Raw genomic sequence first — 15,728 nt, forward strand, 5'->3', positions numbered from 1 at the left:
CCTCTCCACAAGGTTGAACAAGAAGTGAACTAGCTGTTCCTTATTGAAGCTGTTTGCCAGATATTTCTTCCATTGTTTAGGTACAGGTTGGTCTGCCTTGGATATTTTAATCCTCTGGGAACCACTCGCTGCCCGTCGTTTCCTCTCAGCACCCTTAATACTGATCGATGGATACGTGTCTGTTACAAAGTGTACAGAGTTGGAGCTACTACTTAGTGCCAGGTACACTAACTGTCTCAGAATTTTTTCCGCCAGTTGACCCATGCTTGCGGGCATTCCTTTTGAACTCATTTGCTGAAGCATGGCCATGCCATCAACTACCCATACGCCTCCCTTTGGTGGGTCCACGACAGTGGAACTCTCAGGTACACTTTCTAGGTAGTGTAGCAGCCTCGCCTTGTTAGCCTCGCCGCCTCGCCTCGCAGCCGCCTCGCCTCGCCTTGTAATCACAACATTTGGGACTGACCTGACCCAATTTCATAGGCCTCCCTACGTGATTGTACATGTAATTTTCTCATTCGTGATGTATTTGTAGGCTACTTTTAAACTTACCGGATGATTGGGTGACATTCTGATGCTTCTGTTTAGCAGTTTGAGCACGTTTTTGCTTGGTAGAATCAGTGAAATACCGGTAACACATTGCGTGGCAACCCCCAGTTTCAGGGACCGGCAATGCACTTCCACATGCGCTGCAGTGTAGACCATGATCGCGGACGAAAGACCTCGCTAAATCGGCCTGGTTTCCCACCAAATCGCTCCAAATATCTACAGCACTCAAGAATGTTCTCCACCTTTTTTCGGTAAATGGCACAATATCACCACCGGCACCTGGAACATGTGCATAACACCTATTTTTTACACCAAATTTGACACCAACTGATGCCATTTTCACCGATACTTTTCACCAAACAGCATCTGTTTACACACGTGACCCATTAGTTATTATAACCTAAAATTCGACAAAATGCTCCAACCGATGACGCGGGAATATGAACGATAATTCATAAAAAATATTTAACTTAATTATAAAATAAGTTTTATTTAGTCGGGAGATGGAGACCACAAGACAAGCTCTTAGGACCACATGCCCTATCGTCTAGTTGTGCGACATCCTTTCTGGGCACTTTTCAGCTCCTCACCGCTTACAAAACTTTCATCTGCAGTTCAATGGAATACTGCTCTCCACTCTGGGCTGGTGTACACCTCGCTCGGCTTCACGCTGTTGAATCCAATGCTTTCAGAATCATTGGAATCTCCCACGATGAAGCTGATTCTGAGGGCCTTTCACTTGCTCACCGCAGGTTGGTGGTCTTTCTGTCTTCTACCGACTCCTCTCCGGCCTCGCTCCCCCAGCTCTCTCTGTCCTCTGTCCCCCAAATATTCCTGCAGGTCGCACAAGATCTGCCAGCAACCCTCATCTGGTGAAACTGCCAAAATCAAGACTCTCTATTCACCTTCACTCTTTCATTCCTCTTTTTCCCACCTTTGAAACAAACTCCCTCAACTCTCTTCAATCCCACTCCTCCCTCCAGGTCTTTAAACAGCTCTTCACGACCATCTCTTATCTTCCCCCATCCAAAACCTTGATCTTTTCTACATCCGTTAAAACACCCCAAATCCATCTCTTTCAATCTCCGACTTCATTCCTGAAATTCCTAATAGTGTTCGTTTGCTTTATACCGTGTATCCCTGCCTCCACCTCTTCCCCCCTCCCCCTGTTGCTGTGCTTGTGTGCTTTCCTCTCTCTCAACCCTCTTGTCTCCCGCTCCCTTTATTGTATGTTTGATGTGTCCGTGCATGTTTTCGTGTTTCATGTTTTCGTGCTCTTACACGAGCCTCGACTCTCTATACAAAGAAAAAAAAATTCCTCAGGCACATTTTGAGCTAAGAAGCTGATATTTGGACATGACAATGACAAATTGATTTGGCTTTAGGGCTATTTTTGATTTATTGATTAATTAATTAATTAATTAATTAATTATTAATAAAGTAATCAATTAATTAATTATTTTTCCATTTAATTAAAGAACCACCTTTAGAGGCCATTTTCACCGCAGAGCAGGGGTTGGCCTTTTTTGGGCACCGTGGTCCCCTTTTTGAAGCAATGTTTTATTGCCGGATGCCCTTCCTGCCGCCAACCCTGTTAGTCGCCTCTTGCGACACACAGGGAATTACCAGTTAACTGGTACTCAATTAAACATTCCATTTAACATTTAACATTTAACATTTAAACATTCCATTTCATTAAACACTTAATTAATTTTCAAAAAGTTCCTCGGCACAGGTCCTCGGCACACCTGAGCTCCTCACCACATACAAGGCTTTCATCCGCAGCTTTCATCCGCATCCGGTGAGGCTTTCATCCTCACCACATACAAGGCTTTCAAAAAGTTCCTCGGCTCAGGTCCTCGGCACACCTGAGCTCCTCACCACATACAAGGCTTTCATCCGCAGCTCAATGGAATACTGTTCTCCCCTATGGGCTGGTGCTCCTGCCTCACACCTGGCTCGGCTTCACGCTGTTGAATCCAAAGCTTTCAAAATCATTGGAATCTCCCGCGATGAAGGTATCTCTGAGGGCCTTTCACTCACTCACCGCAGGCAGGTAGGTGGTCTTTCTGTCTTCTACCGACTCCTCTCCGGCCTTGCTCCCCCAGCTCTCTCTGTGCTCTGTCCCCCAAATATTCCTACAGGTCGCACAAGATCTGCCAGCAACCCTCTGATGGTTAAACTGCCGAAATCTCGGCTCTCTGCTCACCTTCACTCTTTCATTCCTCTTTTCTCCCGCCTCTGGAACAAACTCCCACACTCCCTTCAATCCCACTCCTCCCTCCAGGTCTTTAAAACAGCTGTTCACCACCATCTCTTATCTTCCCCCATCCAAAACCTTGATCTTTTCTACCCCCACTAATTCACCCCTGATCCACCTTGTTTGAAATTCCAACTTCCTTCCTGGAAGTCCTGGCAGTGTACATATGTTTATACCTCTCCCACCCCCTCCCCCCCCACCCCCCTTCACATGCCTCCCCCCCCAAAGCCCTCTCCCTCCCACAGATCTCTCGATGTCCCCATGTCTCTCAGTCCCTGCTCTCAAATGTTTTGTTTGTGTCCTTCCCCCTCTCTCCCCATCTTGTCTACTGCTCCCGATGTTATTTGTTGTATGTGTCTGTTTGTCTTTCTGTGTGATTAATGTTCGCTCTTTCACGAGCCTCGATCTTGTATGCAAAAAAAAAAAAAAAAAAAAAAAAAAAAAAGTTACAGCTTTGGATGCAACACTGGTGGTTTAGGTATGCTAATAGCCAATTGATTATTTATTTAATGCCGCATTCTGGAGGATATGTTATTTATTTATTTGGCATGGGGGTGGTGTACATTGAATGTACACTACATGACCAAAAGTATGTGGACACCCAAACATCGAACATCTCATTCAAAAATCATGGGCATTAATATGGAGTTGGTCCCCCCTTTGCTGCTACAACAGCCTCCACTTTTCTTTGAAGGCTTTCCACTAGATGTTGGAACATTGCTGTGGGGATTTGCTTCCATTCAGCCACAAGAGCATTAGTGAGGTCGGGCACTGATGTTGGGCGATTAGGCCTGGCTCACTGTCAGTGTTCCAAATCATCCCAAAGGTGTTCGATGGGGTTGAGGTCAGGGCTCTGTGAAGGCCAGTCAAGTTCTTAAACACCGATCTCGACAAACCATTTCTGTATGGACTTCGCTTTGTGCACGGGGGCATTGTCATGCTGAAACAAGAAAGGGCCTTCCCCAAACTGTTGCCACAAAGTTGGAAGCAAACAATCGTCTAGAATGTCATTGTAAGCTGTAGCATTAAGATTTCCCTTCACTGGAACTAAGGGCCCTAGCCTGAACCATGAAAAACAACCTCAGACCATTATTCCTCCTCCTCCAAACCTTACAGTTGGCACTATGCAATCGGGCAGGTAGCGTTCTCCTGGCATCCGCCAAACCCAGATTCGTCCTTTGACTGCCAGATGGTGAAGCGTGATTCATCACTCCAGAGAACACGTTTCCACTGCTCCAGAGTCCAATGGCGGCGAGCTTTACACCACTCCAGCTGACTCCTGGCATTGCGCATGGTGACCTTAGGCTTGTGTGCGGCTGCTCGGCCATGGAAACCCATTTCATGAAGCTCCCGACGAACAGTTGTTGTGCTGACATTGCTTCCAGAGGCAGTTTGGAACTCGGAAGTGAGTGTTGCAACCGAGGCCAAACGATTTTTACGTGCTACACGCTTCAGCACTCGGCGGTCCCATTCTGTGAGCTTGTGTGGCCCACCACTTCGCAGCTGAGCTGTTGTTGCTCCGAGACGTTTCCACTTCACAATAACAGCACTTACAGTTGACCAGAGCAGCTCTAGCCAGGCAGAAATTTGACGAACTGACTTGTTGGAAAGGTGGCATCCTATGATGGTGCCACGTTGAAAGTCAATGAGCTCTTCAGTACAGCCCATTCTACTGCCAATGTTTGTTTATGGAGATTGCATGGCTGTGTGCTTGATTATATATACGTGTCAGCAATGGGTGTGGCTGAAACAGCCGAATCCACTAATTATAAGGTGTGTCCGCATATTTTTGGTCATGTAGTGTATCTATACTTGTTTGACATTTGCTTTGTATAGTTTTTGGCTCTATCTCTTAATGGTGAAGAATCATTTAAAAAGTTGTAGTATCCGAATTCAGATCTTCACCAAAATCGAATCATTTCATCCTTGTCACAAACAAAATCTCCACCAAATGTCGTCTGAATCTGTCCACAACCTTTTGAGATATCCTGTTCATCGACAGACAGAGGGGTGAAAACATGATCTCTCTCCACCTTCGGTGGTGGGGGTAATTATACAAGGTGTGGCATTAATATCTGACACATCTATTTCTGTAATAAAACAAGGCTGAACAAAGTAAAACATGTTTTTAGTTTACTAAATTGAAGTACAGGTGTGGGATATTGTGAGACATTACAGCAGTGTACACAACCCAGCTACATTCCTCAAAAATCACATCTTTTAACTGATGTCGTTTGGAATTGATGCAATCCCTGCATCAAACAAGTACATTGTTCATCACTGCTTTCAATGTATCGTTATCAATAGCAGTAATGGTTTCAGTGATCCTCATTGTAAGGTCACCTGCACATGTGGGACATATCGTGGAAACCTGGATCTTCAAATATCCCCAAAGGAAGACATCCGCTGTGGTCAATCTATGGATCGGGGCAGCTACTAAATGCTCGCTGCAGAGTTGCAAAAAGAGAGCCAGAGCCTAATTGATGTAGAGTCTTGGACAGTCGTAATGCTCCATCATTGAAATCTCCTGGGATTCCCCTGTAACGCACAAAAATAATTAATTAATTACACAAATATTTATTTTAAATATACAGTCACGTGAAAAAGTAAGTACACCCCATGTAAAGATTTGACTTTTTCAACATATTTCAACGTACAGCTATTTGATCTTCATTTCAACAATATTGATGGATAAATGTGATATAATATAACAAATATCATGAAACATTTACATTTTGTCGTCCATTGTATAATTTAAATAAACAAAAATGCAAATTTCGTGTGTGGAAAAAGTAAGTACACCCTTGGCTCTAATAGGTGGTATTGCCCCCTTTGGCAGAAACAACCTCAAGTAAGCGTTTCTTATAACTGTCCACCAGTCTCTGACATCGACTGGGAGACATTTTTGCCCAATCCTCCATGCAGAATTCTTTCAGCTGTGCGATGTTTGAGGGGTTTATTGCATGCACAGCTCGTTTCAAATCCCTCAAAAACATATCGATGGGATTTAGATCCGGGCTTTGACTTGGCCATTCCAGAACCCTCCATTTCTTTCTTTTCAGCCATTCCTTGGTGGATTTACTGGTATGTTTAGGGTCATTGTCATGTTGCAAGATCCACCTTCGGTTGAGCTTCAACACTCCGACAGATGGCCTCACATTATCCTCAAGCATCCTCTGGTACAATGAATAATTCATAGTGGATTCTATGATGGTGGCGAAGCTGCCCCAAACCATAATATTTCCACCACCATGCTTTACAGTTGGTATCAGGTTCTTGTGGTCAAATGCTGTCTTTGGTTTTCGCCAAACATGTCTTCTGGTGCTGTGGCCAAATAGCTCTACCTTTGACTCATCTGTCCAGAGCACATTGTTCCAGAAGTGCTGGTCTTTGCCAAGGTGTTCATTGGCAAACTTTAGTCTTGCCCTGATGTTCTTTCTGCACAGCAAAGGTTTCCTCCTGGCACACCTCCCATGTAGATCAAATTTGTGCAGCCTCTTTCTAATGGTAGACTCGTGCACTTTGACATCAACAGTGGCAAGAGCTACCTATAGGTCCCGTGATGACATTCTGGGGTTCTTAGAGACTTCTTTCAGCATCTTGCGGTCTGCTCTCGGGCTGAACTTGCTGGGGCGGCCTGGCCTGAACAAGTTGGCAGTTGTTTGGAATCTTCTCCACTTGTCGATGATCTTCCGGACAGTCGAATGATTGATTTCAAATTGTTTGGAGATGTTTTTAAATCCCTTCCCAGACTCGTAGGCATCTCTAACCTTCTTTCTGAAGGCCTCATAGAGCTCTTTTGATCTAGGCATGGTGATGCCGCACACTTCAACAACAAAGAGCAAACCAAACTAAATGTCGGAGGTTTAAATAAGACGGGTTCCTCCAAGATCCTCTCTAACGATGTTCTAATCATTTACACCTGAGCTGGTGCACCTGATTCTAATTTTAGGTATTTGAAGTAGTGATAAATGTAGTGGTGTGCTTACTTTTTCTACATGCGAAATTTGCATTTATGTTTATTTAAATTATACAATGGACTACAAAATGTAAATGTTTCATGATATTTGTTATATTATATTAAAGCGCGGCGTTACGCGCGCTGCTTGTGAGCAAGGAGGAAGCGGACAAGCGGTAACATATAAACGTCTTTATTGTAAGACTACACTGTAACACTAAACTCCTCCGGGCTGGTCGCCCGGGGTATATCATGAGGCCACGCCTACCCCTCGGGCGTGGCCACCGCCCACTCGGTGCGTGGAATGATGTCACCACGCCAGTGGGCTTTTGTGTCCGCCACACGCGCCCCCCCAGAATTCCCGCGCACCTGGAGGGCCAGTTTGCGGGGCAGACGAATGACCCGGCCGAAGCGCCCCCTGGCGATCGGCGGCGTCCGGGGTGCAGGGATACCAGGTGGGATGCCCCTGGCTGCCCCTGGGATGGGTGCAGGACCGGGGGGCGCCGTGGCGGTGGGGCTGGGCGGTGCCGGGGGTCCGCCCGCAGGAGGGCGGCCCCGACGTGGGGGTCGGGCCACTGGCGGTGGATGGTCCACATCGAGGTGGGCCGGCTTGAGGCGGTCTACCGAAACGCGGTCAGGAGTACCGCCGATGTCCAGGGTGAAGTGCTTCGCCCCGGTCTCCAGCACGCGGAAAGGCCCGTCGTACGGGGGCCGCAGTGGTGTCCGATGGGCATCGTGGCGGACGAAGACGTACTCCGCCGTGCGAAGCTCCGGGGCGACGTGCGTCGGTGGGTGCCCGTGGCATGCCGTTGGCACCGGGGCGAACCTCTGGGCGGTCTCTTGCAGAGCGGAGCGCTGCTGTGCCGCGGACCATGGTGCCGTGGAGTCGGGGAGGAACTCGCCCGGCACCCGCAGCAGTTGCCCGAAGACCAACTCCGCCGCGGATGCGCGCAGGTCCTCCTTGGGCGCCGTCCGGAGGCCCAGCAGGACCCAGGGGAGCCTGTCGACCCAGCCGCCGTCGCGGAGGGTGGCCCGGAGCGCGGCCTTCAATGAGCGGTGAAATCGCTCACACAGGCCGTTAGCCTGGGGGTGGTAGGCCGTGGTTCGGTGCAGCCGGACCCCGAGCCCCTGCGCAACCGCCCCCCAGAGCTCCGAGGTGAACTGGGGGCCGCGGTCGGATGAGATGTCTGAGGGGGCGCCGAACCGGGCGACCCAGGTGGCGATGAAAGCCTGCGCGACATCGGCCGCCGTTGTCGACGCCAAGGGCACGGCCTCCGGCCACCGGGTGGTGCGGTCCACCATGGTGAGGACGTAGGTGAAACCCCGCGAGGGGGGCAGAGGTCCCACCAGGTCCACGTGGACGTGGTCAAACCGGCGTTCCGGCACCGTGAACGGGGCCAACGGGGCCTGGGTGTGCCGGTGCACCTTGGCGCGCTGGCACGCGAGGCACGTCCTGGCCCAGCCGCGGACGGCCTTCCGGAGGCCATGCCAGACGAACTTGTCGGCGATCAGCCTTTGGGAGGCCCTCGCGCCCGGGTGGGACAGGCCGTGGATGGCGTCAAACACCTGGCGCTGCCAGCCCGCGGGCACAATGGGGCGAGGACGCCCGAGGGAGACATCGCACAAGAGAGCCGCGCCCGCGCCGTCGAACGGCACCTCGGTGACGCGGAGGCCCGTGACGGCGGTCCGCAAGGCCTGGACGTCGGGGTCAGCGGCCTGGTCCGCTGCCATCCGGGCATAGTCGATGCCGAGGTGGACTGCGTGGGCGACGGCCCGGGAAAGGCAATCCGCCACCGGGTTGTCCTTCCCCGCGACGTGCTGGATGTCCGTCGTGTACTCGGACACGGCCGAGAGGTGACGCTGCTGCCGGGCCGACCACGGCTCGGTGACCTTGCCCATCGCGAAGATCAGCGGCTTGTGGTCGACGAAGGCAGTGAACGCCCGGCCCTCGAGCAGATGGCGGAAGTGCCTGACCGCCAAGTGAAGTCCGAGCAACTCGCGGTCGAAGGTACTGTAACGGCGTTCGGGCGGGCGAAGCTGCCGGCTAAAGAACGCCAGCGGTTGCCAAGCTCCACGCACCCATTGCTCGTGCACCGCGCCCACCGCGTAGTCCGAGGCATCGGTGGTGAGGGCGATCGGTGCATCGGGCGCCGGGTGCGCGAGCATGGTGGCGTTAGCCAAGGCGAGCTTCGCGCCCGTGAACGCCGTGTCCATCTGCTCGGTCCAGGTAACGTCGCCTTTGCCCGGCTTACCTCGGAGAGCTTCGTGCAGGGGGCGCAGGAGCTGGGCGATACGGGGCAGGAACCGATGGTAAAAGTTCACCATGCCCAGGAACTCCTGCAGCCCTCTGATCGTGCGGGGGCGCGGAAACCCCTTCACCGCCTCCACCTTGGCCGGCAGGGGGATGGCGCCGTGCCTGGTGACACGGTGCCCCAGAAAATCGATTGTGGCGGCGCCGAACCGGCACTTTGCGGGGTTCACAATCAGGCCATGCTGGCCCAGGCGTTCGAAGAGCGTGCGGAGGTGGCGTAGGTGCTCTTCGCGGGACGCGCTGGCGACGAGGATATCGTCCAGGTAGACGTAGACAAAATCCAAGTCGCGCAGGACGCTGTCCATCAGTCGCTGGAACGCCTGAGCCGCATTCTTCAGACCGAAGAGCATGCGCAGGAACTCGAAGAGTCCGAATGGCGTGATGACCGCCGTCTTCGGGACGTCCTCCGGCCTGACGGGGACCTGATGGGAGCCGCGTATGAGGTCCACCTTCGAGAAGAAGGACCTGCCTGCCAAACCGGCGGAAAAGTCCTGAATGTGGGGGACGGGGTAGCGGTCGGGAGTCGTGGCGTCATTGAGATGGCGATAGTCCCCGCACGGTCGCCATCCCCCACCGGGCTTCGGCACGATGTGCAGCGGCGACGCCCAAGCGCTCTCTGAGCGCCGAACGATGCCGAGTCGCTCCAGGGTAGCGAACGCCGCTTTTGCCACCGCCAGCTTCGTCGGCTCGAGGCGGCGTGCCCGGGCGTAGACCGGTGGCCCGACGGTGGGGATGTGATGGGCCACCCCGTGCTTGACGGCCCCCGCCGAGAAGGTGGGCCGCGTGAGGGCCGGGAAGCCGGTGAGGAGGCGGGTGAATGCGTCCGCTGCCGGAAGCGTACAGACCAACGTGGCCGGAACCGAATCGTTCGGCAAGCCGCTTGGCAAGCCGCTCGTTGAGCTGGGCAACGCACATGCGAGCGAGCTGAACGTCTCGGCCTGGACAAGCCGTCTGCGCTTGACGTCGACCAGGAGCCCATTAGCGCACAGGAAGTCCGCGCCAAGCAGTGCCATGGGCACGTCGGCGGTGACGAACGTCCATCGGAAAACCTGCCCTCCAAACCGCAGAGAGAGGCAGCGTTTTCCGTACGTACGGATGGGCGTCCCGTTCGCGGCAAGCAGCGCAGGGCCCCCACCCGCGGCGTGCTTGTCTGACGTGCCGGCGGGAATGACACTCACCTGTGCTCCCGTGTCGCACAGGTAACGGCGCCCGGAGAAGGTGTCCGTTATGAACAGCAGGCTGCTCGAACGGCCGGCACTCATCGCCACAATTGAGCGCCGGCCCGGGCGTTTCCCGACCCGTTGGAGCCCGGCGGATGACACCACCGAGCTTCGTGGCCGAACTTGGCGTGGAACCAGCACCAGGTGATGGAGCTGGAGGAGTGCGGCTGGCTCCGCCAGGCCGGTGGAGTCGACGGGTTTCCCCGCGGTGGCGGTTTTCGCCACGGCGGTGGGCGGGGGCGTGGCGGCGTTCACGAGGTGCGTATCAGCATGCTGCTGAACCACAGCGTGCTGTAGAAGATGATGCTGTGGAACATCAGCGTGCTGTAGAAGATGATGCTGTGGAACATCAGCGTGCTGTAGAAGATGATGCTGTGGAACATCAGCGTGCTGTAGAAGATGATGCTGTGGAACATCAGCGTCGAAGGCCGTGACGGCCACGCCAACGCTCGCCCGCGTGTCCGAAGCGGCGAAGTACTTGTCCGCCTCGGCCGCCAATGCTCGGGGTTCCGTTAGCCCGGTCCCGGCCAACGCGAGGCGAACCTGCGCTGGAAGTTGGCGACGGAAAAGCGCCCGGAATAGCGAACCGGGGGCTTCGTCGCCCAACAGTGACAGCATATGGTCCATTCGGACCGACGGGCGCGTCTCACCGAGCTCGGGGAGATCCAGGAGGCGGTCGGCCCGTGCGTCGTCCGTGAGGCTGAACGTGGCTAGGAGTAGCCGCTTGAGTGCCTCGTACTTGTGGCCGTCCGGTGGGTGGCGAAGGACGGACACAACTCGAGCGGCCGTGCCGGGCCCGAGGGAGGCGACGACGTGGCAGTAGCGCTGAGGTGCCGAAGCTGAAATTGGGCTTCGGCCTGGACGAACCAGACTTCGGCCTGAGCCTCCCAAAATTCCGGAAGTTTGACGAAGGCGGCCATGGCGATGGCGTCGCGTGTGGAAGGATCGCTCCGGCAGATCCAACGTCGAGGGTCACCAGTAAAGCGCGGCGTTACGCGCGCTGCTTGTGAGCAAGGAGGAAGCGGACAAGCGGTAACATATAAACGTCTTTATTGTAAGACTACACTGTAACACTAAACTCCTCCCCTCCGGGCTGGTCGCCCGGGGTATATCATGAGGCCACGCCTACCCCTCGGGCGTGGCCACCGCCCACTCGGTGCGTGGAATGATGTCACCACGCTAGTGGGCTTTTGTGTCCGCCACAATATCACCTTTATCCATCAATATTGTTGAAATGAAGATCAAATAGTTGTATGATGAAATATGTTGAAAAAGTCAAAACTTTACATGGGGTCTACTTACTTTTTCACGTGACTGTATATACATTACAAATATGTCACATATAAATGCCACACCCTGTATGTCATGCAGTGCAAGCAGCATGATATAAAAACATCCCATTTCTGTATTTTCCCAATTTCTTTAACTTCAACCCCTGCATCAATCGTCGACACATTCATTTGATTCCCAAGAAATACCAAGTGTCCTTTTACAGGTGAGTCCATCGGAATGTATAGACATACCTGTAGCCTGTCGAGATGCAAACACGGAGCATCCGTTGGCTCATGTGTGACCTGCAGCCGAGGGTAATGGTCGACGGGATTCCTGAATAATTGAATGGGAACGTATATTAATATTAAATGAGAAGTTTGCAGGGGAGACCAGACATCCTACCTATGCCGGTCTTGCTTGATGAAAGTTGAAGAGTCATCAGACAGATACCCACCTGTCCATTTACAGATGTGCAGCATGGTCAAGGAGAGTGCAGACCATTGTCCGAAATCCCATCCGAGCCCTCCCATCGTTATCGCCAATGGTGTCCATCCTCCTATGTAGACCACCCCTCTTTAAGAGTGCCCAACTACCTCCCGAACACTCGTTCAGTTTCGCTCTATAGACCATTGACATCACAGGTAGAGCGGGTTGCGTGTTCTCACCGCTTGTTCCAGGTACAGCGAGTTGGGTGTTCTCACCGGGTCTTCCAGGTAGAAAGAGTTGCGTGTTCTCACTGGGTGTTCCAGGTAGAGCGGGTTGCGTGTTCTCACTGAGTGTTCCAGGTCGAGCGAGTTGCGTGTTCCAGGTAGAAAGAGTTGCGTGTTCCCACCGAGTGTTCCAGGTAGAAAGAGTTGCGTGTTCCCACTGAGTGTTCCAGGTAGAGCGAGTTGCGTGTTCCAGGTAGAAAGAGTTGCGTGTTCCCACCGGGTGTTCCAGGTGAAAAGAGTTGCGTGTTCCCACCGGGTGTTCCAGGTAGAAAGAGTTGCGTGTTCTCACTGAGTGTTCCAGGTAGAGCGAGTTGTGTGTTCCCACCGGTTGTTCCAGGTAGAGCGAGTTGTGTGTTCCCACCGGTTGATCCAGGTAGAGCGAGTTACGTGTTCCAGGTAGAAGAGTTGCGTGTTCTCACCGGGTGTTCCAGGTAGAGCGAGTTGCGTGTTCCAGGTAGAAGAGTTGCGTGTTCCCACCGGGTGATCCAGGTAGAGATCCCGAGTTGTGAATGCGTTCGAGTCCGCCTCCTGACGCTGGAATTTCCCAGTTCATTGCTCGGCCCCGACTCACAGCCTTCCCACGACCGACACACCTTCCATCGCCGTGACGGGTCGAAGCACATGCGCTGGGGCGTCTCCTGTCTGACATCGAACAGGTAGGCCTACGTATGCACGGTGTGACACAAACAAACTTGTCTCGGCACAAGTTCGAGTCATCGGATCTGGAATCTGAATTTCCTCCTTTCCCGAGTCTGCGCTGCTTTGGGAATTCTTTGAGAAAACGGAATATCGGATCGAGGTCTGAATTGGCTGAACGTCATAGGTCAAGGTAGATAAAAATTGTTTACCTGTTCATACTGACTGTCTATCCATAGCCTATTTATGAGTGTCTTGTGTCTAACAGAGACGGCTAGGACCCCCGATCCTTTCGAGCCCCTTCCGCCCCATAGTTACCGCACGGACATGGAACGTTATCGTTTCTATCCAAACACAATACAACACAGATGGCTAGCGAGTCAGGACAGAGCACCACGCACCACACTCACCACGCACTATGCTCACCAAGCACCATGCTCACCAAGCACCATGCTCACCATGCTCACCAAGCACCGTGCTCACCACGCACTATGCTCACCACGCACTATGCTCACCAAGCACCATGCCCACCGTGCTCACCATGCACCACGCTCACCACGCACTGTGCTCACTAAGCACCATGCTCACCACGCTCACCACGCACTATGCTCACCAAGCACCATGCTCACCACGCTCACCAAGCACCACGCTCACCACGCACCATGCTCACCACGCTCACCAAGAACCGCGCTCACCAAGCACCATGCTCACCACGCTCACCATGCACCACGCTCACCACGCACCACGCAAGCTCACCACGCACCACGCACATGGAACGTTATCGTTTCTATCCAAACACAATACAACACAGATGGCTGGCGACTCAGGACAGAGCACCACGCACCACGCTCACCAAGCACCACGCTCAGCATGCACTATGCTCACCAAGCACCACGCTCACCACGCACTATGCTCACCAAGCACCATGCTCTCCACGCTCACCAAGCACCACGCTCACCACGCACTATGCTCACCACGCTCACCATGCACCACGCTCACCACGCACTATACTCACCAAGCACCATGCTCACCACACTCACCAAGCACCACGCTCACCACGCACTATGCTCACCAAGCACCATGCTCACCACGCTCACCAAGCACCACGCTCACGACGCTCACCAAGCACCACACTCACCACGCAATATGCTCACCAAGCACCATGCTCACCACGCTCACCATGCACCACGCTCACCACGCACCACGCAAGCTCACCACGCACCATGCACCACGCACCACGCACATGGAACGTTATCGTTTCTATCCAAACACAATACAACACAGATGGCTGGCGACTCAGGACAGAGCACCACGCACCACGCGCACCAAGCACCACGCTCACCATGCACTATGCTCACCAAGCACCATGCTCGCCACGCACTATGCGCACCAAGCACCATGCTCACCACGCACCACGTTCACCAAGCACCACGCTCACCACGCACTATGCTCACCAAGCACCATGCTCACCATGCTCACAACGCTCACCACGCTCACCATGCTTACCACGCTCACCAAGCACCATGCTCACCACGCACCACACTCACCAAGCACCAAGCTCACCACGCACTATACTCACCAAGCACCATGCTCACCACGCTCACCATGCACCACGCTCACCATGCACCACGCTCACCATGCACCCCACCAGCTCAACAACGCACCACGCTCACCACGCACCATGCACCCCTTAAGCTCACCATGCACCCCGCTCACCATGCGCCAAGCAAGCTCCCCAAGCACCACGCTCACCACGCACCATGCTCACCATGCACCACGCTCACCATGCACCATGCAAGCTCACCAAGAACCACGCAACCTCACCATGCACCACGCTCACCAAGCACTTCACAAGCTCACCATGCATCGCGCACCATGCTCACCAAGCACCACGCCAGCTCACCATGCACCATGCACCACGCTCACCAAGCACCACACACACGCACCATGCACCACGCTCACCAAGCACCACACACGCTCACCATGCACCACGCACACCATGCACCATGCCCGCTCACCAAGCACTACAGTCACCAAGCACCACACACCACGTTCACCAAGCACCACGCCAGCTCACCATGCACCATGCACCATGCTCAACAAGCACCACGCAAGCTCACCATGCACCACGCACCACGCTCACCAAGCGCCATGCCAGCTCACCATGCACCATGCACCACGCTCACCAAGCACCATGCAAACTCACCATGCACCATGCACCACACTCACCAAGCACCACGCATGCTCACCATGCATCATGCACACCATGCACCACACAAGCTCACCAAGCACCACGCACACCATGCACCATGCACCACGCTCACCATGCACCGTGCAAGCTCACCACGCACCACGCTCACCATGCACCCCACAAGCTCACCACGCACCATGCTCACCATGCACCACGCTCACCATGCACCCCACAAGCTCACCACGCACCATGCTCACCATGCACCACGCTCACCATGCAACCTGCAAGCTCACCACGCACCATGCTCACCACGCACACCATGCACCACACTCACCATGCACCACGCAACCTCACCATGCACCACACTCACCAAGCACCACGCAAGCTCACCATGCACCACGCCAACTCACCATGCACCACGCACCACACTCACCATGCACCACGCTCACCAAGCACCACGTACGCTCACCATGCACCACGCTCACCATGCACCCCACAAGCTCACCAGCCCCACGGTCACCATGCACCCTGCAAGCTCACCACGCACCATGCTCACCATGCACCCCACAAGCTCACCACGCACCATGCTCACCATGCACCACGCTCACCATGCACCCCACA

The 15,728-nt window shown here is 53.8% G+C and overlaps 1 protein-coding gene and 1 long non-coding RNA gene across 3 annotated transcripts in view; one reads left to right on the forward strand and one right to left on the reverse strand.

The window, feature by feature from the left end:
• Window positions 1-4,928: 4,928 nt before the first annotated feature.
• LOC137438128 (uncharacterized) lies at window positions 4,929-12,245 on the reverse strand. Its single transcript, XR_010986657.2, has 3 exons — window positions 12,025-12,245; window positions 11,822-11,903; window positions 4,929-5,347 (listed from the first exon to the last, which is right to left on the reverse strand). It is a non-coding gene; the product is annotated as an uncharacterized LOC137438128 (long non-coding RNA).
• Window positions 12,246-12,862: 617 nt separating this feature from the next.
• The window catches only part of LOC137438126 (S-geranylgeranyl-glutathione receptor P2RY8-like), an 87,202-nt gene continuing 84,336 nt past the window's right edge, over window positions 12,863-15,728 (forward strand). The window contains exon 1 of one of the 2 annotated variants that reach the window (XM_068133092.2): window positions 12,863-12,936. The gene's annotated coding sequence lies outside the window, so the exon portion shown is untranslated. Of the gene's footprint in view, window positions 12,937-12,979; window positions 13,110-15,728 lie in introns of those variants that run through there. The other variant, XM_068133091.2, reaches the window with a different exon arrangement.

This window comes from Myxine glutinosa, chromosome 12, assembly GCF_964187855.1.
Source record: "Myxine glutinosa chromosome 12, kmMyxGlut1.1, whole genome shotgun sequence".
In the NCBI taxonomy this organism is placed as follows: domain Eukaryota; kingdom Metazoa; phylum Chordata; class Myxini; order Myxiniformes; family Myxinidae; genus Myxine; species Myxine glutinosa.